At 44.6% G+C, this 24360-nt stretch overlaps 1 long non-coding RNA gene across 1 annotated transcript; it reads left to right on the top strand.

The window, feature by feature from the left end:
* The first annotated feature begins 2900 nt into the window (after positions 1-2900).
* LOC119817838 lies at positions 2901-24123 on the top strand. The gene is made up of 4 exons (XR_005285953.1): positions 2901-3029; positions 5025-5687; positions 6039-6168; positions 24017-24123. It is a non-coding gene; the product is annotated as an uncharacterized LOC119817838 (long non-coding RNA).
* The last annotated feature ends 237 nt before the right edge of the window (positions 24124-24360 follow it).

Raw genomic sequence — 24360 nt, 5'->3', positions numbered from 1 at the left:
AGGATTTCTGGGAGAGGTGGTCAGGGAAATACATGAAAAGGGGGGTCAGCCAATTGACTCCCTACTGTCCTTGGATTTATCAGATCTTTATCTCAATTTTTGAATCCTGAGTTTTTATTACACTGAAAACAAATTTAGATAGCTGTTATGGTCCTCCCATTTTATAGAGATACCAGTCACCCTAATGACCTCAGTATAAGTCAACCATCCCTTTAAAGCCCCTATTGCTAATTACGGTGTTGGTGTCATTCTGAGGTAGTAAGGTTACAACTTCTAGCCATATAATGGTAGGAGGTATGTCCCATCTCAGTCAGTGACATGCTAAGAGAGGAGGTTCAGGTGGAGGTTTTTTCCAGAGCAACAGGTAGCCCTGAGGTCTTGGTTCAGCTACTGATAAAGGCTACCTAGGCCATTTAAGCCAATATCATAACATCCTAAGAAACTCGAAGTCAAACATTAAGAATTATAGCCAAGAGAGACACTAGGTAGCAACAGGGCATCAGAGTGACAGGAGAAGGAAGCAGAGAGATTAGCTTGGTTTGGGGCTACATCCTCCCAGGGGTGCCTGGGGGCCAAGAGGAGTTCCGGTAGGGTTGTGGTCACAGGTCCTTGCTTCTGATTCCAAGCTCTGTTTACACTGTGGTGACTCTGAGCTCGGCCGTTAATGATTTTGAGGGGTTTTTTTTGCTTGTGCATTTTTATATTTTGCCTCAAGAAAAATCATTTTGAAAGACTTTGACAATTCACAGCCATCTTAGGAATGCAGAAGCATTTGGCCTCTATTTTTTTTTTACCCTCATTCAGGCCTGTTTCAGGATAAAACAAAGTGGCTCCCTCAAATCCCCAAGATGAGACATGAATATCAACCTGGCAACAACCTGGAGAGCATTCGGTGCAGGGGAATACAGCATCGAAAGCTTATCACCATTTATTGCAAGCTTATTATGTGCCAGGTACTGTAATAAGTTCATCTTCCTATCATAAACCATGTGGGCTCTGCCATTTCACAGGTAAGGATGCCACAGCTCAACACCCATAAACTGAAGCTGTTAGTGTGGCAATACCTAGGAGGCAGGGTCTTAAGGAAAATGCAGGTCATGAGGGTGGGGCCCCAAAGGATTCTCTGGTCCTTTTTCTGATGTGGGAAGATACAGTAAGAAGGCAGAAGTGCTGGCTACCTCTGGTGCTGTTCTTCGACTCCATTCTCCAGAATGGAAGGAAGTTTCTGCTGTCAGTAGCTGCCTCTGTTGCATGGCTACAGAAGCCTCAGCATGCTCAGCTCCTCCGCTGGGCAGAACCTTGCCCAAAGAATGTGCAATAGAACATGTCAGAGTTGGCATTTCCAACCCAGTTCCCAAACTAGCCCTGCAAACCCCTGCTTATAGTTTGCTTCACCGTGCATTTTCACTGTTTGGTTACATTCCTGATGATAGCTTCTGGAATTCAGCATTGCCTAGTCAATCTCAGTTGGCCAGACTACATATACCTTAGTCCTTAGTCCTAATCAGCACCACTTTAAAGGAGAGATTTTGGGCTTCTTCTTCTTCTTCTTCTTCTTCTTCTTCTTCTTCTTCTTCTTCTTCTTCTTCTTCTTCTTCTTCTTCTTCTTCTTCTTCTTCTCCTTCTCCTTCCTCTTCCTCTTCCTCTTCTTCTTCTTCTTCTTGAGATAAGGTTTCTATGTGTAACTTTGGCTGTCTTGAAACTCACTGGCTCACTCTGTAGACCAGGTTGGCCTCAAACTCACAGAGAGCCATCTGCCTCTGCCTCCCAGGTGTTGGGATTAAATGCATGTGCCACCACCACCAAGCTATTCTTTTCATTCTTAAGATAACATCTAAGCAAATGGTAAGTCAGAAAACGGATTCTATCTAAAATCTTTGCCAAAGTTCAGATGCAGTGCAGAACTGTCCATTATCCTTAAACACAACAGCAAACACGTTCACAACTGTAAGAGACTCTGGTTTCCGGGCCAGGCAAGTGAGCCTGCCATGTAAGCGAGGGATATGGAGGTAAGGAGCCCAACCCAGAGTAGAACCCAGGTAGCAGCTTCAGGGTGGTCTTTTGCTCTCTAATCTACTACATGTGGGTTCATCTGCAGCCTGGCCTTGCACCCCCAGATGCATACGAGCTTCTCTCCCTGACCAGCAAATCTGTGCTGGAATTTTAGTGACCCTTTGTTCATCAATCAGGTCCTTAAATACCTCTGAGTTTCATTCTGGGCTTTTGTTGTTCCCGAGTTGCCCTGTAAACATTCCTGTTGGAAAATTCCAATCTACCCTCAGATGAAGTAAGAGGAAAAGCCATGTGTCCACGCCCAGGCCAGGCAGCCAAGGAGAACAGAGGGCCCCTCCAGGACTGGCTTTGTCAGTGTGGCCACAGTGTGGCTCCAGCTGGAACTCATGAGGAGCCTGTGGGGGCTATGTGGCAGGGAGGTGGACAAGTGATCTCAGAGACTCGGGATCTCGGTACATGGTGGTGACAGTTGTTCTAGAGAACCCAGAGCTTCTCTCTTCACAGCCAACATTTTTGTCCTTGTTGCTGTGTGTTTGTTGGCACAACCCTTGCTGCTCAGCTTCATATCTGCCTCGGACTCCTCACTACGCAGGACCTGGGAGCCCAAGGCTACTCACGCCAGCGTCTCCAGAGCCCAGGTAGAGAGAAACATACCATCAAAATGAATGCGTTGTTTTTAAAATATATGGTGTGACACCGACCTCTGGGATCTGCCGCGCTGGTCTGGTCGTTTTGAGAGCTGAAAGAATACTGAGAACCGCTCGCACCTTCGCAACGTGTTGTTTGGGCTCAAGTTTGAGGAGGGGTGTTGGGGTGTGCACCCTAATGCCACCTCCAGCAACCTATCCGCCAGGTGGCGCTCACCTCTTGGTCTTAGTTCCTGCCATGAAAAGTCTGTCACTTCAAATCTGCTCCAGAACCATTAGGACGTTGACTTCCTGTAGCCCAGTTTGTGCGCTCTGAGCCTGCCTTGGAGATCTGAATGCTGTTTTCCTGGGGACACAGGACTTGGTGAGGTGAGCCACCTTTGACACTGAAGTCTGGCGAGCCTGTTAAGAGGCACAGTGCCATGTGTCGCATAAACCCCGTGGCTTTCATTTGGGCACAGGTGTTAGGACAGTGACGAGGGCGAACCGGTTGAGACACTTGCTCTGTTGGACACTGGCCTTGGTAGCAGGGCTGCTGTCAGCTTTTGAGTTGCCGTCGTGACCCCCTGCCAGACAGACCTGGTCTCTGTAAACACGACTGAGGTTTGCGCTTACAAGAAGAAATTTACAGAGGAAAGATTTTTTGATCTGTGGGATTTGTGAAAAGAAGTTTTAATAAAAATACTCCAGACAGGCAGTCCCATATGGGCCAGGGAGAGAATTTTTGAATGACCTATAGTTTTTTTTTTCCACCCCTTTGACTGCTTAAGGGGTTGTACTTACTCATGGGCTGGTACTGCCATCACAAATATTAAATTGCATCAGATCAGCTTCCTTCAATACAGTCTTCCAACAGCCCTCCACACTTGCCTCCAGGTAGTTTGCAGGATAACGAGACAAACGCCAAGGATGTTAACCTGGCCCACTGACAGATGTCCAGAATCTTTGGGACAAACTAATTCTCACCAGCCTTGAAATAACCTGCAGGGGGCCATCTTCCTCACTGCCTCCCTTCACCCCACAGGCCTAGATCCTCAAACTCTGGAAATGCTGGTTTACTTGAGGTAGCAATAAGTTCATTTCCTATGAAGCCTATAGGGGCGATGATTCCAAAATGCCAATTGCGTTTTAAGCAGTGTGCAATATTTTCAAATGTCCCCCTTGAATGACGTGAATCTGTCATGGTACTGCAGGGCTGGATGGTAAATGTGCACCTACTCTTGAGTTAGTCCTCACGGCAGCCCTGTGATATCCATTGTGGGGAGGAAATGCAGACTTGAGAAGGTGATGGTATGTACGAAGTCATCACCAGGCCAGTATGTCTCGGACCTGTATTGGAAACCTCCCTGACGGAGTCCCAGCTCTCTCGTGTCCTTTACTAGCTCTGGGTACCAGGCTCCGCTGTGGATATTAGGAATACAAACAGCTTCTACAGAGCCTACGGCTTTGTGATGCTTACAGTCCAGTGGGGAATGGGAGCAGGCAGGTGGGGGGGCCAAACTGATGCATTAATGGGTGATGAGATCTCAGGGTAAAAAACTAGGAAGGTGGGGCCCCCAGGGGCTGGCTTGACTGGGTGCTGTGGCTTCCATTCATAGGATTACTGTCTTTATTCGATGCAATGATGCTTACTTTCCTTGGAGTAAGATATGTGAAGTCAGCAGTACACAGAAACAGTAAACGGAAAATTCCAGAGAGACCAAAATGGTGCAGTATGTTTTTAGTGGCAATATATGTATTAAGACAGTCCTGTTTATTATTAAATATTACTGTTAACCTTGTTCTTGGTCTGGTTTGTAAACTAAGTTTGATTGTAAGTGCACAATAACAGACAGCATAGCATGTGTAGGATCTAAAACTGCCTGATGTTTCAGAGGCAACTGGGGCCGTTTCCCTATGGAGGAAGGCAGGTCATTGTGTTACTACCACAGCCCCCATCACACTAACCTCATGTGGAAACATGCCTGGCCTGCTCTACTTCATAGTATCAACATACAAAAGGAAGGTCCTCCAGACCTGCGCTTCTGCAGAGGTCTTTAGAGGGGCCCAGAGGGACTCGGGAGAATCCTTCTGTAGCTTCCCATTCATTATTCCCTTTCACACAAGGGCTGCACTTCTTTGTGGCATTGCTCTACTTTAAACAGGGTGTTTAGGCCACATTTCAATAAAGGTCTGAACACGGGGATTGAGTCAAGCGCAGTTCTGGAGGAAGAGTTTGGGGCAGAAGAGAAAGCTATCCATCACGGTGGGAAAATCGAAGTGGCAGGAGCTTGAAGTATCTGGTCACATTGTGTCCACAATCAGAAAGCAGAGAACACAAATGCATACTAGTGCTAACGCCCCCCCCCCCCTTTTCATTTACAGGATCCCCTGCCTAGGAGGACAAGAAGAACATTAGTCGCAACAGGGCAACTGTCTGCAGGAGAAACAATCGTATCATCATGAACCAGTGTGAGGTTCTCAGGGACTACTTACTGAGAGGCTGAAGCTGGCTCACTCACGGGGATATTATCCAAGACATATGAGCTAGAGACAGAGATGTTCAGGCCATGTTTTATTGAATTTGTACTTGCTAAGTCCTTGTCTTGGGGTAAAAAACAAAACAAAACAAAAAGAACCCTGGCTCCCAGTCTTGGTCTCCTGGGTTTAGTTATGGGTCACCTACTTGTGTGCACTTAGAGATGTCTGCAAGCTTGCCAGAATTATGTCACATGACCAGATTTAACAGTGCTATTTCTGGCTTAATTCTATCTGAAGTTCTTTTCAAATTCTCCAGATTTGCTGCAGCTGGGGCTTATTTATTGGAAGGAGGTTAGATTGGATTCCAGATCTGTCTACGATTGCCTGCCTCTGATCAGGTTTGAAGTCAGGCCAAGCCCAAGACCTGACTTGCAAGGAAGACAATGGCCTATGCAAGAAGAAGGCAAGCCTCAAAGAGTCAGAGGCTGACTAAGAAGATGGATGGTTCCCTTAGATCTGAGGAGAAGCAGCAATAAGAAAGAACAGACCTCAGACCTCAGACCCCAGGTTGGAGACAAATCCATCTGTAGCAGCTAAGATCAATGATGCAGGGGGTGAAGTGGAGGATTGACTCCTCTGACATCATCTCCTGGGCACAATGACAAGCTAAGGAACCCCAGGACCCATGAAAGGAAACCAAAGTGAGAAAGTAAAGAGCGGGGGTAATTCTGCACTAAATACTCTTTCCAAACAGTGTATCCAGGAGGGGAACAAGAAGGCTCAAATGTGGACAGGGGAGGGTAGCCAGCCAGTGTGAAAACTGTGTGTGTGTGTGTGTGTGTGTGTGTAGTAAACCACATACTGAGTTACTCAGGCACGGTTTACTAAATATAACCTTTCTATCCTTATTTGCTTTAGGGGCACAAAGGAGGAAATTACACAAACAGAGCATGGGCCGTGGGATAGCCGCATCATCAGAAACTGACCGAGCAGTGACATCATGGAACTGGAATCTCTTCACTTGGAAGAGCTGCAAGTGAGCCTTTAGGTACTCAAAGTCCCGATTTTTATGGCATTTTCTTTTATTTTGAGTACTTGCAAAATGCTAACATGGTAACAGAAACAAGCTTAGTTTCTTTTCAGTATTGATGGAAGGGGAGTTTTGAATTTCTCTCTGTTTTGCAGTTTAGAACCAAATCTCCAGGGTTAAAGCCAGGTTCTTCAAAATTCCCCAAATTGTTCTAGCCTGCAGCTGACTCCATAGCTCCCAGTGAACCTGGGATTCCTTTAACTTTCTCCAGTCTGCATGAAGCTAGAAACACAGAAACTCATTGACATGGTCTTTTGATTAGTCAAGACTCAGAGGCATTGCTCTATACTGCACACGCAGCTGCCCACCCTGGCACATAGACTGGCCACAGAATGGTCTGTCAAGGCTTGAGTCCAACATGAAATATTCCAAAGGCAGAAGCCTTCAATGTGACCCTCACCCCCCATCCTGTTTGTAAAAGAGAGTTGCTGTCCACACAGAAAATTACAGTCTGCACACATGTGGGTTTGGAATCTGAACAAGTATTTTGTTCTGGAAACACATTGCCATAGATCGACATGACGACTCCTTGGCAGTCACGATTTCACTTTGCCACGTTACCAGGGTGCACAGAAGGCTAGGGAGCTCTGGGCTTTGCTGTTCTCAAAACTCAGAAACCACATGAGGAACGTGGCAGTCATCTGAGCCAGTATCTTTTCTGGAAATAATTGCTCTGTGAGAGCAGAACTGTGGAAATCTGCAGAGCCCCATAACAACATCCAGGCGAACCCAAATAAAGAGAACCAAATTCCCTTCTGTTTTGTTCACAGCTGGGCCTAAGACTCCCAGACAGTGAGAGGCCAGTCTTTACCTACAATCCACTTAGGAGTCAATGTCATGGTCACGGCCTTGTTAAGCAACAACAGATTCATGTGTAGGAAAGTTTCTAAGAAAAACTACAGAATTGCCTTTTGTTGTACAGTTTTAGGCTTTAATTCTTGAAGCATGAAAGCCAGGCGAGACGCTTCTGGTCTGCTATTACTACCAAACTCTGTCAGGGTGTTCTGTGTTGTGTGAGTTGGTCAAAGAAAGAGGTCACCCCAAGATGAAATTTGAAGGCCTGTGTAGCTGCAGGAAGGTCCAGTGTTGAAGGGAGTGGCGGGGCTGTGTTCCGCCACTCGGCTAGCTTTACCCAAAATAATTACATGGAAACTGTATTCTTTTAAATATTGCCTGGCCCCTGGCCCGTTATCTGTAGCTTTTTATTGGTTGATTTTTATATCTTGCTTTAACCCATATTTAGTAATTTATATAGCACCACGAGGTGTGGTTTACCAGGAGAGATCTTAACCTGCATCCATCTTGGAGAGGAGAAGCATGGCGACTCACTATGGCGACCGCCTGAAGTGTCTCCCTGACCCCCTTCTTCCCAGCATTCTGTTCTGTTTACTCCACCCACCTATGTTCTGACCTATTGGGCCAAGCAGTTTCTTTATTAATTAACCAATCAAAGTCCTCCATCAGTCCAGCCTCTCATGAATTGAACTGAACCTCCAACAGCTGTGCAAAGGCGTTTTTATTGATTGTTACACAAAGCTGCTTTTCTGGCTGTTTTCGCATACCAAGGTCCCTGTTCTAATTCAGATGTCTCTCTAAAGGAAAGCATCACACGCCCCTGCTGCTTTAGTCCTCACTGGGTACCCTTTGCAGGACACAGTAACCCAAGAGCTTCAGGTGTGCCAGAAGTGGCTTGTGACCAAAATTATCCAAAAGCTGTAACACCCCTTCAGAAAAACAACAGCAAATCATGGAAAACAATCACTGTTTGCCACAATGAGTTTTCAAGGTTAAAGTCCTAGCAAACAGCTGTTTACCCTAATGATTTACCTTAGATACAGTGACTGCTAGATTCCTACAATAAAACTCCATCCCAGAACTCTGTTGCTACTTTTATCTACATAAGTAGCATGTAATTAAATAACAATGTTTGGCTTGGGTTTGTGTGTGTGTGTGTGGGTGGGGGGGGGGTTTGGGGGGATGCCTTTTGGTATTTATTTGCTTTTTTTTGGAAACAAGGTTTACTTTATAAGCTCAGACTGACCTCAAACTAATGTTCTTCCTGCCTCAGGCTTCTGAGTGGTGGAGTTCAGGTGTGTGTCACCATGCCCGTCTAGTGTAGCACGTGTGTAGAATCTATACACACCCTTCCATGCATTTGAAGTCATCACCAGATTTAATGTGCTACCTAGGACAATAGAGAAGCAGTTGTTATAATCTACTGTTGAGGGGATAACGGCAAGAAAAACCAGTCTGTGCATTCTCAAGACAGACGCACTTTTTAAAAAGTGTATTTTCGATCTGAGGGTAGTTCAGTTTGCACATGAAGAAACTGAACTGAGGAGCAATGCCTGAGGATACAAGATAAGCCCACTTTCTCACAGAAGGGCTTTGGACCCCAATGTTAAGGCTCTTCACTCTCGGCCGACGCAGTAAGCCAAATCAAGCCGAATTTAAAATAAAAGACCAGGTTTAGCGGACAAACTGCTCCTGGTGACTTTGTTGCCCCCCCAGTGATGAGACCGGAGAGATCAGGTGAAACCACGTGGCCACTCTCTATGATGAAGTTTAAATACTCTGTTGGTGTGGTCTTGAGCAGCTCCGGGGAGTCATTGCTTGGTGGGCTTTCTGAGAGGGGTGTGGTTTGGGATGGCGGGGAGGGAGTGGGACCAAAGTGGACTTCCGACTGAACATTCATAAGTCAATTATTGTAGGTATTTCACTGTGGTGATGGAAAGTTGAGTAACCGGGGTGCAAAAAAGAGAAATGTAATGACTTGATTTTTCTCTTATGAAACTTTAGCTTGTCTCTGAGATACAGGTAAAGCTTTTTAGTCTTAAAAAATTGTATGTGTGTTTTTGTTGTTGTTGTTGTTTGGTTGGTTGGTTATGTGTATGTGAATGCTGGTGCCTGGGGAGGCTGGAGGCACCAAATTTGTCTGGAGCTGGAGTTACAGTAGTTGTGAACTGCCTGATGTGGGTTCTGGGAACTTAACGCATGTCATCTGTGAGAACCAAGCCATCTCTCCAACTCCACAGCTGCATATGGAATGACAGAATTTAATCATTCCCTCAGTGCGTTGGCTGAATGTGTGATTTGAACAAAGTAGATGAAATCCCAAGGAGCATACAAACATTTTTATCATAGGAACGCATCAACGGATGTGTGATTACATTTTTGTAATGACATTGCTCAGCAATGGGACTTGGGATTTATTTGCTGCACAACCAAGCAGAGACTGTCTCAGAATAAAGAAGCTGCTTGTGGGGGACGTTTTCTAATGGGTAGAATCACGTTGAGGGGAAGCCTTGGTGAATTCTCAAGGTACCATAGCAGTGTCAGCAAGGAAGGACAGACAAGGAAGTGTCATTCATTTATACAGAGCCAAATTTGTAGATGTGATGTGTCACTGGTGGCCATTCCTACTACTGAAACAGAACATCCCAGAAAGTGCAGTTTGCCTCACTGATTGCCTTGGAACCATGCAGGAATGAGAAACTGATTCTTATAAGAGGATCTCTTTAACCCTGAAGAGACGATGCGGCCAGAGTCTTCAGAGAGCATCTAACCCAGGCATCCATAGCATGTGGTACCCCTTTAGTTTCCCTCTGCTAATAAATACCCTCCAGCACTGTTTCTTTTTTTTTCTTTTTTTGTTCTTCTGTGAGACGTCTTCATGCCTTCCTTCTGTGAACCCAGTTTCTCTGTAAGTGGAGCAAGTGGTTCACCCAGCACTTTCTGTTCTGCCTCCTAATCTGGTCATCACTGCGCAAATCTGGTCATCACTGCTCAAATCTGGTCATCATTGCTCAAATCTAGGAATGTGCACTTGAAATAATTTTACAGATAAATTGAGAAGGAAAGCTTTGGTATAGGGCGATAGGATGTGAAAGATGTGTTCTTCCACCGACACAATATTTCAAGATTAGATATGGGCTCAGGGCGTCTTCATCTCCCACAGTCTGAACATCCCACAGCCGTTGTAATGGGATTGAGATAACTCATGGACGTGAACAGTAGTGACGCTGCTGCTATGACAAGACTTCTGATGACAGCAACTTACGAGGAGAAAGTTTTATTCTGACTCGTAGTTTTAGAGACTTCAGGTTATGGTCATTTGGTCCCAGTTGCCTAGGTAGGATATTCTGTCAGTGGGAACATTTAGCAGAAGAGAGCTAGTCTCTTTATGACTGCCAGGAAACAGCAAGCCCCAAGAAGTGGCCAGGGTTAATATTTTTCCAGATATCTGACTCCAGTGATCCACTTCCTCTAGTTCAATTCAGATCCTAAAGTTTCCTTAACCTCCCAAAATACAGCCACCAGTTGGGAACCAAGCAAACATGTGAGTCTGGTGTGTGTGTGTGTGTGTGTGTGTGTGTGTGTGTGTGTGTGTAGGCTCAGTTTTGTGTTCTTGTGCATATCTAGCCATTTTCTTCTCACCTACCCCTAATCTATATCATTCTTTTGGATTTCATGCATCCCCTGATTTGCCTGAAGTTCTGTTAATGTGTGTCATACCCTGGTGCCATCTGCTTCAGAAGCAGTCTAAAGAAGTCTTTCTTTAGAGCCTATTTAATACGCAGTCATAAACAGACTCACTTTAATGTTAAAATCACTTCCAGAAGTCAAGCACTGAAAGTATCCTACTGCCTCGGAAGTTTGATCTGTTGAAACTCGGATGCATTTAAAACAGATGTTGAACAAGAAGGAAGTAGTTTGGTAAATAAGATACAAGAGCATGGAATATTATGATAGGACTAAATTTGGGATTCGGAAGTCTGTTTTGAGATGTAAGATGGCATGGCATTTTATGGAAGGATACATAAAAGCTTTGTACACACGGATTTTAACTATGCTAAATGCCGGTATCCCAGAGAAGTTAGATGCAATATGCGAAACATGGTGGGGCTATGCATTAACTGTTTTAAAATATTTTATCTTGGTGGGGAATTATAGTTACAATTTTTAAAGGAAATATGAGCCCTTTCTCCTTCCTGTTTGCCTTAAAGACCACCCAGTGCATAGTAATAGAGTATGTGAATGTAATGGCCCCATCTACCACATACACTAGGTTGGCAGTTGGAGGAGTCTCATGTTATTTCCACACCGCAAAACCAGGCGGTATTTGACAGTGTGATGCTGGATCCTGTGGGACACATGAAGGTGGCTGACTTTGGCATGTGCAATGAAAGTGTCTGGGAAGGGACGACATTTAAGACATTCTGTGGCACACTAGACTACACAGCACAAAGATCATTGCTAATCCATCCTCAGGAAAGTCTGTGGGTAGGTGGGCATTCAGAGAATCACTGTACAAAATGTGGGTCAGGTAGGCCCCTTTGCCTAGCATGCCAAGACAAGAAGACTTTATCCCAAGTCTATGCCTGAGGAAGTAGTGTCCATCTGCAGAGGGCTAAGGATAAGACACCCAGATAAATGGGTTGAAGACCTGAGGGGAACATGACGTGGAAGTATGTGTATTTTTTATGGTAATTGAGACAAACTTGAACACACAGAGCTTCCCGCCTCAATATGAACCCAAAGCTCTGTTTGATAGAGATACCCAACTTCAGGAAGACTGATAACACTACATTCCAGTAACAACGGGGAGTTGAGAACTGCCATGGGTGGCCCAGAGAAGGAAAGAATAGAGCCTTGTTCTTGCTTTGACTTGGGGAGAGGGGTCTTAGGACACTGAATTTTGGGAAGGTAAGAACGACCCAGAGGCCAATTCCCAGCTGAATTAAGTGTGCTTTCAGCGCTGTTGGGTCGTAACCTTGCTCAAGTACACTAGGGAATTTTCTTTCTCTAATTATATATTCCAAGTCTGTGAAGGATTCAGGCTGTCTGATTTGTCCAGAGCTGTGTGATATTATATAGTAATAGTTGGAGACACAGTGGGAAAATTTGTTCACTCAAACAATATAGCTACTAGGACACCCGCTGTACTAGACTCTAGAGAACACATTCATTCGTTTCTTTTCTTATTGCTGTGGCACAATACCCGACAAGAAGTGACTTTAGTGGAGGAAGGGTTTGTTTCAGCTCACATTTCAAAGGGAGGTAGTCCATCATAGCGGAGAATGCATGGTGACTGGGGTGGGAGGCAGTTGGTCACTAATAGGTTCTCTGTCCCCTGATGATAGTTTTCTCTGCCAACATGGTAAACCAGATCAAGCCAAATTGAAAAAGTATAACAACAGGTTTATTTGAGCAAAGCAACTCTCAGATGGGTTCTCCAGTCCCAGAGACAGAGGATAGAAAAGCCAGACACCAAGCTAAAGCAGGGAGATTATATAGGTTTTAGGTGATAGGTAATGACGAATCAGCCACAAGCTGGGTTTGTGCCCAAATATGATCCAAAGCTGACTGTTTTAAATGGAGACTTGGGGGGCTGGCAGCTTTCAGAGAGGAAACAGCAGTAGCCACCAAGAATGAGGAACTGGGCTTTTTTGGTGTTTTCCCTTTGTTTGGAGACTCTCTGAGTGGGCAGAATTTGAGGAGGTGGGGGAGGGAGGAATGGGACTTTACAGATCAAGCAGGCATGAGCTAGAGGTTCCTTGAAGGGGGAAGAGAGGGAGAAGCGGGAAGGAGAGGGAGGAGAGGGGAGTGCTAGTACTCAGCTCATTTTCTTCTTTAGATTTTTTATTTATTATTAGTATATGTGTATTCGTAAATGTGTGTGTATGTGTATTCATGTGCATACGCACTGTGCAGTGTTTGTGAGGACCAGTGTGCACACACGATGGTGTGCCTGTGGAAGTCAGAGGACAACTTTGAGGAGCTGGTTCCTTCTTCTCACTTTAGGATCTAGGATGTCACTCAAGTTGCCAGGCTTGTGTAGTCAGGGCTTTGACTCAAAGAGCCACCTGGCTGGCCTGCATATTTTCCCTGCACGTTCAGTCTCGGATCCATCCCAGGGAATGGTGTCACCATATTTAACATTTCCCATTAACCCAGTCTAGAAACCACTCCCAGACATGCCCCAAGGTGTATTTCCATGATTATTCTAAACCTGGCAAGCTAAGCACAAGATTAAACCTGTAGAGTTTGTGGTAGATGGGAGGTGGGTGAGGACGGCCAAGGTCACCCTACAGTTGAGTTCCACAGCTTTTCCTAAGGCCGGCTGCTAGAATCTGGGGACATTTGACATGATCTACTACTTGGCATTCATGACTTAGGTTACCCTGTACTGTGGGAGGAAGAGGATCTCTTTCCCAGTTAAGAAGCAAAAAGGGTTTAATTGTCCTTCTTACTGCAAGAAGTGTCCATGGGAACAAGTATGATAATTCAGATGTGTCTCCTGGACTCCGGGCCCTGAGGAAGGGTAGGGCTTGGGAGTCATGTTTAGAAGCAAAGGCTAAGCCTGGCTGCCTGACCCTGGTGGGAGCTGGCTGCTTGTCAGGATTTCATTGCCTCTCTGGATTGTGTCAGCCTCTGATCCCGGTCCATTTGTCTTCTATTGAGTCTATCAGCTGGACCGACCTCCTCCTTGATCTCTGCCCACCCCTTTGCCTTTCAATAAATTCTTCAATGCTTGTCTTGGCCAGAGCTGTTTTCTGATGCTTTCAGCCAAAAGCTCTAATGAATATAAGCAAGGATGCCTTCTACTTGGTTAAGCATAGCAGTTAGCAAGGCAGCAAACCTAAGGTTAATCCGGCTTCAAATGCTTAGAAACCTGAAGTTTCTAAATCCCTGAATAACTCGGTTTCCTTTCTTGAAACGTGAGAATAACACCTACTCCCTTAGTAAAGAGCAAGTGGGAGGATGCTATGAAGTCATAGGAAATTCTGCTCAAGCTGGAAGCACTCTGTGTGTGTGCGCACGCGTGTGTGTGCATGTGCGTGTGTGTGTGTGTGTGTGTGTGTGTGTGTGTGTAGTGTTGGGAGTCTAAAGGAAAAAACTCCAAATCATCCTAACACTCTACTTAAGCCCCATGTCCCCCAGAGCTGCCTGAAGCTGTACCCCCAAACTGGTTGTGGACTAATAGATTTGATGTTTCCCTGAACTGATGACTTGGTTTCCTTCTTAAATCCAAAGCTTTCATTCTCCTCTTTGGAACACACTTACTTTGAGCTTTGCCCAAACCTGAATCTGCCAAATTACAATTCCTAAAGCTCCCAATAAAGCTTTTTAAAATTCTTTATCACTTTGATAGAGATTGCTCATTGACAGTATAAACAAACAAAAGGACCTGGCAGTGTGCCTGGCTCCTTTTAGGACAGTCCAAAGGAGGTTTTCTTATTGGCCTCAAATAGTTGCCTGAGGCCGTCTGTTGGCTGCAGAACATTAAAGCAAACCAAGGAAACAGGAATCTATTGTTCTTTGACCCCTGTTTCCAGTTTTCTCTTCCTTAATCAACGCTCGGAATTCATTGGCCGGGTATTTATATTTATAAAACTAGATAACTGGATTTATAAATTCTAAAACCAGCATACAATTTTCTAATGGGATCAAATAAGGATTTGTTGACAATAGCAAAAAAATGTAATAATGCAGTTTTGTTGATTATATTAAAAAACAAAGCAACTCTCATGGCTCATGGTTGCCCATGAAGGGAAATAGAGGGAATTGTACCCTGGTGAAATATCACACAACAAAAACAAAACTTCCTAACTACTTTACTTTATAAAGTGTGTGTGTGTGTGTGTGTGTGTGTGCGCGCGCGCTGCTCCAAGGGATAGTTGAGGGGAAGGTTTCTATTGTAGATGTGAGGGAGAGCACAGCCAGAGGCATCTGAAGGAGCCCAGAGCAGAGAAAGTAGTAGACTGAACCAGGCCATGAAAGGAGAGCAAGAAGAGAAGAGAGGAGAGGAGGAGAGGAGAGGAGAGGAGAGGAGGAGAAGAGAGGAGGAGAAGAGAGGAGAAGAGAAGAGGAGAGGGGAGGGGAGGGGAGACAGAGACAGAGACAGAGAGGAAGAAAGAGCCAAGAGAGAATGAGCTGAAGAGGCCCTGGAGGGCCAAGAGAACTCAGGGCCCAAATGGCAGGGTTGCATACACATAAGTATGGGGGAAGGGAAGCCCATGAGCTGTAGTTTAGGGTAGGTGGCAGGGTGAACAGAGCTGAGAAGAGTCTGGCTTTCAGCTTGGCCTCCTAATGGGTACTTTTTCAAACCCTGAGAGAGTCTGGAGGCCAGCATTGCTTTGATATGCTAATAGAGGCACCTCAGTTAGCCATTTCTCCTCGGTTTCTTCTGGACCTGACACTTAACTAATGTAGGGATACAAACCAACCCCATCAAGCAGTGCCAGTGAACATGAGGGGTCACAGGGGTAGCCCCAGATTAGCTGCCCTGTCATTTACGAATTTGATTTTTCCATTTTAATACTTGGCTCACTGCAGAAGCAGCATTTGCAACCTGCTGAGATGAAAAGCGTTTGGATTTTGTTTTATAAATGATAAGTCACACAAACACCTTTTGAAACCTGTGGAGACAGGTCGGACCCATATATAATTAGCCTAAATTGGCATACTTCCCCAGGTGCTATAATTTCTTAGTCATGATATGTGGCTGAACAGAGCCCACACGGCTCGAAAATGTGCCATTAGTTGTCTGTGAGCCTTGAAAAGGAGAGAGGGGTAGTTTCGAAAAGCCAGCATGTCACTGTTTTTGGGAACAGGAGCTTAGTCCTGCCAATCAGACTGGGACTGTGAAGGCTCCATTTGGACCAGTATGTCCTCTCATCTCACACCTCAGGGATGCAACCACATTGCCTGTCCATAAATTGAAAGGTTACAGATAATTTCATTCTACAAGATAGTTTCATGTACTACGTAAGCAATCGTGGTGATCTTTGATTTTTTTTTTTTTTTTTGACTTGGACCCTAGAGAAATAATCCAAAGGCAGAAACAAGATTTTTATCTTGGCTGCAGTAAGCTCAGTATCGAATATCAAGAAGGATAATATACTCATCCTTTGGTTCCTGCAGTGAACTGATTCCAAGGTTCCCCCAAATCCAAGGATGTTCAAGTTCCTTATATCAAACAATGCAGTGTTTGCCTGTATTGCATATACACCCTCTGAAATGTCCCACGCGAGTGAGAAGAAGACACGAGATGCAAACAAACCCACTTAGGAGTTTATTAGAAGAGGGTGGTGCTCACAAGCCTGAGGAAACATGTACGGAGAAAGAGAGAGAGCGCAAAGATGGCCCATTCAACTTTTAAAAACTGCCTAGCACTTGAGCACAGGGGGAAGATGTGACAAACGCCGATGACGGCAACCCACGCCTTGCACATGCGCACAGGGGGTTTGCGTGAGCACGTCAGACACTGATGACGCAGATGGCAGGCGACCCATGCATGCACACAAGGGCTTTAGTTGAGTCACACTTGAAGGTAATCACACATGCTTGCACTTGGGTCATGCGGGCCTTTTCTTCCCAAGGGTCCACCCACATATGCCTGCCTTTAGGACCCAGAAGTGCAGCCTTATGGGTGGTTGAATAATTACACCCTCCACATGCTTTAATAGTCCCTGGGTGATTGCTAGAGCATGATGCTCTGTGTGTAGCCACACAGTCTCCTTTAGGGAACAGTGTCAAGAAAACATCTGAACCTGTTCAGAACAGATGAAAAGATTTGGAGCAGGAACTATTTTGGATGGTTGGTTGATTGAATCAGCAGATGTAAAACTTCTGGAATACAGAGACAGGAGGACTGGACATCTTTATTAGTGAGAGGTGCAAATATGTGTGAAAAATATTCAGATTTGGTTAGTTAAAATGTAAGAAAATGTTTAGTGGTCACAGAATAAACAGATGAACATTGAATATTCTTTGATGACATTATTCAATATTCAAGTAATAAACTTGATGACAGTTTATTACTCAACAATGAAATCAGTTAAGCCAACATCTTTTAATCCAGTGGTTTTTAAAGCAAAATATTTAGTAGCTCCTCAGTTTCCATGGACTAGAAAATTGAGAGCATCCTTCCAACGTGGTCCCAGCTTGGGGTTCTTGCATGAAAATTGCAATTGGTTTTGAAAAAGCACGCCATAACCCAGAGATAGAGCAGAAGAATCTAGCTTGTCCCATCACAAAGACAGCAAATTGGTATCAGTGCTTATCTAGGGGGCACCAGTTTCTCTCTATGTGATATTCTTGCTTCGCTGTGTGAATGTCACATGACTTGGTGGCCAGTTCTTCCCTGAGCTAGCAAGCCCAGGAGTCTAAGAGAGTGGGTCTTAACTGAGGCTTTGCCCCACCATCCTAAGAATATTTGGCAATTCCTGATGATATTTTTGCTGTCAACTGAGCTCTGAGTATGACCAGAATGCCTGTTAATATCTTATAACCCACAGGACTCCACCACAACTGTTAGTTATCATCCGCAACCAGCCAGGTAGTGGCCAGATTCAGGCTGTAATGTAATCACAGATACTTTGGAGGTTGAGGCAGCATAACTGAAAGTTCAAGGCTAGCCTAGGCCACAGAGTGAGTGCAAGGCTAGACTGACCAGTTTAGTGAGATCCTGTTCCGAAGCAACGAGTGAAGAGAGAGCTGGCATTGCAGCGTGCTTGCCGAGCATGTGAGAGGCTCTGGGTTCTAGTCTCAACACTGTGATCTGGGCTCAAAATGTTGAGCTCCAATTCTTTGTTGTAGGGCTATGAGTGATTCTCCCCTCGGCTTATCTCTATTTTCTAAATTTCCTGGAAAGAAAATTAAATTCACATAGTAATACATACACACAGTATGTGCCCTCTTCCTGTTGTTCTGCTTGGGCAAGAAAATGGAGCAGCTCTTCTTGGGCCCTGAGCGACGATCCCTTCTTAGAAGCTGGTACCATCTGCACTTTGACACTGGAGCTTGTCTTGAGCATCTCTTCCTCCCATGGTAACTTGCCAACGAAAGCCTAACTGCCCAGCAGCACATCAGAAAGGGCAGTGCCGCGACACAGGTGACACAGAGAGGACACCAGCCACCCATTTTGTCCCCTCAACAGGTTTGTTTGGCTTCTTTCAAATTCAAGGGCAGAATGTTCATACTCTAAAAAACTGGCTTGTCATGTACTAGGGTGAGCTGGGAGTCAGGTCTGTTCCTCCTCTGAACCCTAGTTCCATGGGGCATCTTTCATTCTGCCATCTCCACCCCATCCTTCCCTCCACCCCGACTAGCCCTCTCACCTCGGCACAGGCACACACACCCTTCCATTCTCTAAAGTTTGAAGGACAGACACGTGATGTCATCCCTCTCCTCCCCACACAGCTCTAGTGACTGCTGGATTTTTCTCTTTGAATTCTGTATTTACCGCCCCCAACTTTCTCATCATCTCTTCTCTTCACCAAGACTAACAGGCCACAACTTTTGCTCTCACTTCCCCCAGTGTTTCTCAGAGACTGGGCCCTCACACATGTGTAGTAAAATCATTTGCAGGTCTGAAATGAGTTCCCTGAGTGGGGATCTGGTAGGGTCACCAATTTGGAGGTGATTTCCTGGAACTCAAGTTCACTCAGCTTTGGAAGCCACCAGTACATTGTCCAGTCAGCATTGGCTTGCAGGTTCATTCCTAAAGGCTCTCTGTGGCCCAGGTGCCTGAGAGGAACTCGAAGGGACCAAGGATTTATTTCAGCTGTCCATCATGGAAGACGTGGAGGTGAGAAGGTATGGAGGAGGCCCCTCCATCATGGCTGACCAAGAAGCAAAGGGAAAACATGCTGGACCCAGAAGCAGCTAATACCTTCAAAGGCCTGCACCTGCTAACCTGCTTCCACCAACAAGGCTCCACTCCCTAAAGGCACCAGGGAACAAACGTTCAAAACACAAGGCTTTGGAGACCACGCAGATCCAAACAGTATCAGCTTCACACAAGAGATACCCAGGCCCTACACACTGTGTTTTGGTGTTTCTTTCCAAGACCTAGTATACAACAGAAATTCTCACAGTGTGGAATCATATAAAAACGGCAAAATAAGGGATACAACCGTACAACATTTTTATCCTGAAGACAATGACAGCAGTTTGATTTCATTTCCTGCTTCTCGGTTACCTGCTGAAAATGGAAATCAAGGTTACTGTTGGCCTCCTATGCTTCCAGTCTTAAAGCGCTGGTGGAGATTAGAATCACCTCTGAACAGCTCAAATCACAATGACCCATCTGGCCCAGTTAATCTGACACAGAGAAGACCCTGGAGGGAAATGCGCAAAGACAGAAGCAGGTTTTGAAGAACAAAGTAATTCTTTCTACTGTGGTATTTCATAGCTGATAGTGCATGATTTTATCAGTGGCTTTATACGCTGAAAAAACCCAGCAGCTCACTGTCTTGAGAACTGTCTCTAAAAATCAGTGGTAACATAGACACTGACCCATGCATTTTTTAAGTCTGGAGTTTGTAGACTGCATGCTGACAGAGCTTCTTGCTAGGTCCAAAGACATCCCGCCCCCACCAAAGGGCAGTGCTGGTGGCATTACCCTAAACAGAAGGGCAGTTAAACAAGCCTAAAGGCAGATTTCTGTTCACCGAGAGCTACCCTCCATCCTCCAGCAACCTCCTCTAACCTTGCCCCAAAGGTCAACTCTGTCAGGCAAGGACTCCAAATTCCAGGGCAATGGACAGCCTGAATCAGCTCAGATCCCCACCGTGCTGACGTCATATACAATCTGCTTGCTTTCCCACCATTTTTCTCCTCTACCACCCCTCCTCCACCCCGCCCCAAGAGATGGCTTTGGCAGTTTGATCCACAATAAACTCTTCTATCTATGGAGCAGTCTAGTCTGATAGTTTCTCTCTAAGTGGGGGCAGGAGTTGTGAGTGAGACCCAAGATACAGAAAAGGCCTATCGTGTTTCACCTCTGCAGGGAAACACAGACTCTTGGGGGACTCTTCTCTGAGAAGGAATCCTTTCTAAGTTTGTAGGGCTCTCATCTGAGCAGGTAGCATCCCGTGGACAGATAGTTAACCCCTGGACAGCCAACCCTTTTCCTTGCTGCAGAAGGGCCTCTCTTCTAGTGTGGTTCCTGCAGTCACGTTACTTCTCTTGGCAGGATCCGGGATGTCTCCATTGTCTCCTCGGTTTCTATCTAGTAGCCCCAACTGTAAGAGCACAGGGGGAGGTCACTGTACACAGGTTTTCGAGATTGTTCCAGGCCCTCAGTTGGTGTGTTTTCATAGGAATACGGAAAGGCTTTACATTGAATTACCTTGCCTGGCCCAGAAAACCTGGTACATAAAAAGGCTCCGGAAGATCTTAGCACTTTGATTTCTTTCTATGCCTTGAGATGGGGAGGCATGGGCAAAGCTGTCTTAACATTAAGGCAGCATTTAGGCATGTTCAGGTATTCCAACATGCTAGAGTGGTAAGGAGGTGAGAAGGGGTTTGCAGATGAATATATAAGATGAGTAATACATTTTTTTAAATTACAAAAAATTGTATATATAGTTTAATGACAAAATATATATCACATATACAGGCATCCACGATCAAGATGAATAGAAGGAAAGACTGTCAAAATAATAATACATGATTCTTGATTAATAGTCTATGAGTGATGTTTCTCCCTTCTATGAAAAATTCTCTGCAACAAACATGTTAGATTTACAAAGTGCAAAATAAAACTATAAATGTCAAATTAAAAATAAATAAAAAAATCTAGAGAAGGCAAAGAGGAACAGGTTAGACCGTTTTCTGGGATGGTTGGTTAAAATTTTGCCCCTAATTTCCCATTGCTTTGGTAACTTCCTGTGCTCTGTGAACTGACCTACTTTGCACTCCAGCTGTGCCCAACTCCTCTTCTTCCTGCGTGGGCAGCAAGTCCTGTCATCTTGATGTTATTCAAGCTCCATAAGTCCACAAATGAGCATGCCCCATTTGTCACCACACAGATGTTAGACATGGGCCATTAGGACAAGTGAGACGATGCCACAAAATTTTACCCAGGGAAGAAGAAGGAAATGGAAGACCCATGTGCTGCAGAATAACAAAGAACATCTGTCACACTCACTCACGGGGCCAGCCTCCGCATCTCTTAAGAACAAAGCCCTCACCATGCTCCCAGGAGCAGCCTACCTCTTTTAGCCAGGATGGGGCTGCAGGATTCCCTTTTCAGTGCAGAATAGGACCTTTTTCTTTGTAGCTGTCTTCTGGTCAGTAATCTTCTAGTTGGCTGATGAGTGGCCAACTCATCAGTTGTTGAACATCAATCACTGGGTGAGACAAATTCCATGGATTTGGCCCTCTCAAGACTAGTCCCCGACTCAGACTTCTCTCCCTCTTTCCCTCCCTCCCACCTCTCTCTTTCTGGGGGTGAGGGGGAAAACAAATATGAGGGCAGATGTGAGCCTAAGAGTGTCTCTGGGATCATTTTAGGATCGCCCAAATAAGAGATGATCTAGAAAACATGGCTTTGTAATTTGTGAGGGTTGTTTGAAAGGGACACCTAGCAGTAACCCTTGTCTACAATGTCGCTTTCCAAGGTTTTAATTGCTCTTATTACAACTGTGGTCAGAAAACATTAAATGGGCCAGGCAGTAGTGGCACAGGCCTTTAATACTAGCACTTGTGAGGCGGAGGCAGGTTTGAGGCCAGCCTGGTCTACAGAGAGAGTTTCAGGACAGTCAAGGGTACACAGAGAAACCCTGTCTCCAAAAAAACAAAAACAGAAACAAAACAAAAAAGAAAACATTAGATGGAAGACTTCAAGAGTAAGTAGTCTGTAAGTTTTAAATGGCACACTATTTTGAGTAGTGCCAAGGAATCCCTTACCATCTGCTGTGTCCCCATGGGGTGCTAATCATGCTTGTGCCCAGTGTAGACATTGTATACATGGATACCCATTGTTCATGTTGTGGTACCTCAGTTAGCAGAGAGAAGTCCGTTGGAGTCTCTCAGCGTGAGACAAACAGTATTGGTTGTGATTATATGTAATTGAATGTGATTGGCCCTAGTAAGCTTATAGAGTGTGGCACTACTAGGAGGTATGGCCTTGTTGGAATAGGTATGGCATTGTTGGTGGAAGTGTGTCACTGTGTTGAGGTTTCCTAAGCTTAAGCTTCACTCAATGTTTTAGTCTACTTACAATTGCCTTTTGATCAAGATGTAGCCATCAACATGTCTACCACCATGTCTACCATGTATACCACTATGTTCCAGCCATGATGATAATGGACAGAACTTCTGAACTGTAAACTGCCACCTAAATCAAGAGTTGTCATGATTATGGTGTCTCTTTATAGCAATAGACATGGCCATACTGGTAGGAACATGGAAGACAGTGGTGCTATGAATTTTTTGAACTGTGGGGAGCTCACTCAAAAGGTTTCAGAGGAGAAAAATTTTAATATGTTACCTAGTGATCATTTTCATGATATTTTGGTGAAGAAAGTGGCTGCCTTTGGCCCTTGTCCAAAGAGTCTGCCTGAGGCTAAAGTGAAGAGTTTTGAATTAATTCCATTGGCAGAGAAATTCTCAAAACAAACTAGTATAGATCTGTTGTGTGATTATTTGTGGTAACTTTAATGAAGATTTATAATGAAAAGGAGCAAGCGAAGCAGGGTAAATTACAAAATGTAAATTTTGAGGAGAAAAAGAATACCAGGAAGTAGAATGGAGCTAAATCCTAAATTCAAGGAGATAAATGGATTAAGAAATAGAATAAAGGGCGTGGTGACCTCAGGACAAGATGCCACCCAGCTAAATTTCCAATTTGTGAAAGGGAATTAAAGAAAAGCTTAGAGCCGGGCAGTGGTGGCGCACACCTTTAATCCCAGCACTGGGAAGGCAGAGGCTGGTGGATCTCTGAGTTTGAGGTCAGACTGGACTGCAGAACAAGTTCAAGAACAGCCAAACTCAGGCAGTGAAGGTAACAATCAAAGCCAGAAAGCTGGTAAAGATGTAAATGAATGAGAAGAGCCATGTTCCAGCCCTAGCAAAGTAGCAGAACTTGGCAGTTTCTGCCACACAAGTCTGGCTTTAGAATTAAGGATAGAAGAAACACGTTATAGAATTTGACCCTGCACCTAAAGAAAGCTGCTCCTGTCAGGCATGTGTCAGGGGTGTCCCTGAATGGAGGCCTAGAGTGGCCATTGTGTGAAGCTGTGAAGTTGAAGCCTGGATTGCCTTGGAGACCCCAAGATGTTAGAGATGCCAGAGTCATGGGACACTTGCTGAGGAGAGTTGCTAACAGGGAGTGGAACCAGCCCAAGAGAAAGAAGTGTGTTGCAGTCAACAAAGCTGAACAGAGTTGGATATCTAAAGAGTATTTTGACATCAGACATGGAGATGCAGAGTTTGGGGTTTGCCAAACTGGTTTTTGGTCTTGCTTTGGTCCAGTATTTCCTCACTATATTCCCTTTCCTATTGTTTTATCCTTTGCCATTATATATTAGAGGTAAGTAATTGATTTTTGATTTTGATTTTAAAGATTACAATTAAGAGATTGCATGAACTTGGAAGAGACTTTGAACTTTGGACTTTTAAACATTGTTGAGACTGTGATAGACTATGGAGATTTTTGAAGTTGGACTAAATGCGTTTTGCATTATATTGTTACAAGCTTATGGAGGCCAGGGGAAAAAATGTGGTAGTTTGAATGTAATTGGCCCCCATAATCTCAGCACTATTAGGACATTTGGTTTTATTTGAGTAGGTGTGGCCTTGTTGCAGTAAGTGTGTCCCTGTGGGGGCAGGTTTTGAGGTTTCCTATGCTCAAGATACCGCACAGTATCTGAGACCATTTCCTATTGACTTCTGATCAAGATGTGGCCAGACCATTTCTGCCTGCATGCCGCCATGTTCCTTGTCATGGTGATAATGGACTGAAGCTCTAAAACTGTAAGCCGCCACTTCAATTAAATATTTTCCTTTATAGGAGTGGCGTGGTCATGGAGTCTCATCACAGCAATTAAAACCCTAACTAAGGCACTGGTAGTTCTGATATTGCAGAGAAGATACTCAGGATTTTCTCTAAGTGAAAAGGTAAGAATTCTTGACCTAAAAAAAAAAGTCATAGTGAGACAGCTAAAGCCTTTTAAAAGGTATTTTAAAAGTCTACATCTACCCGAATGGTTAGAATGTATTATTATAAATGATCTATTTTATTACTAATGATTGTTGTTAATCTCTTACTGTGCCTAATTTAGAAATGGTTTTATTATAGTACATATATACAGAAGACATAGCATATATAGTGTTGGGTACCCTCTGTTGCTTCAC

The sequence above is a fragment of the Arvicola amphibius genome, chromosome 6, assembly GCF_903992535.2.
Source record: "Arvicola amphibius chromosome 6, mArvAmp1.2, whole genome shotgun sequence".
NCBI lineage: Eukaryota > Metazoa > Chordata > Mammalia > Rodentia > Cricetidae > Arvicola > Arvicola amphibius.
This window is presented reverse-complemented; position numbering and strand designations above follow the sequence as displayed.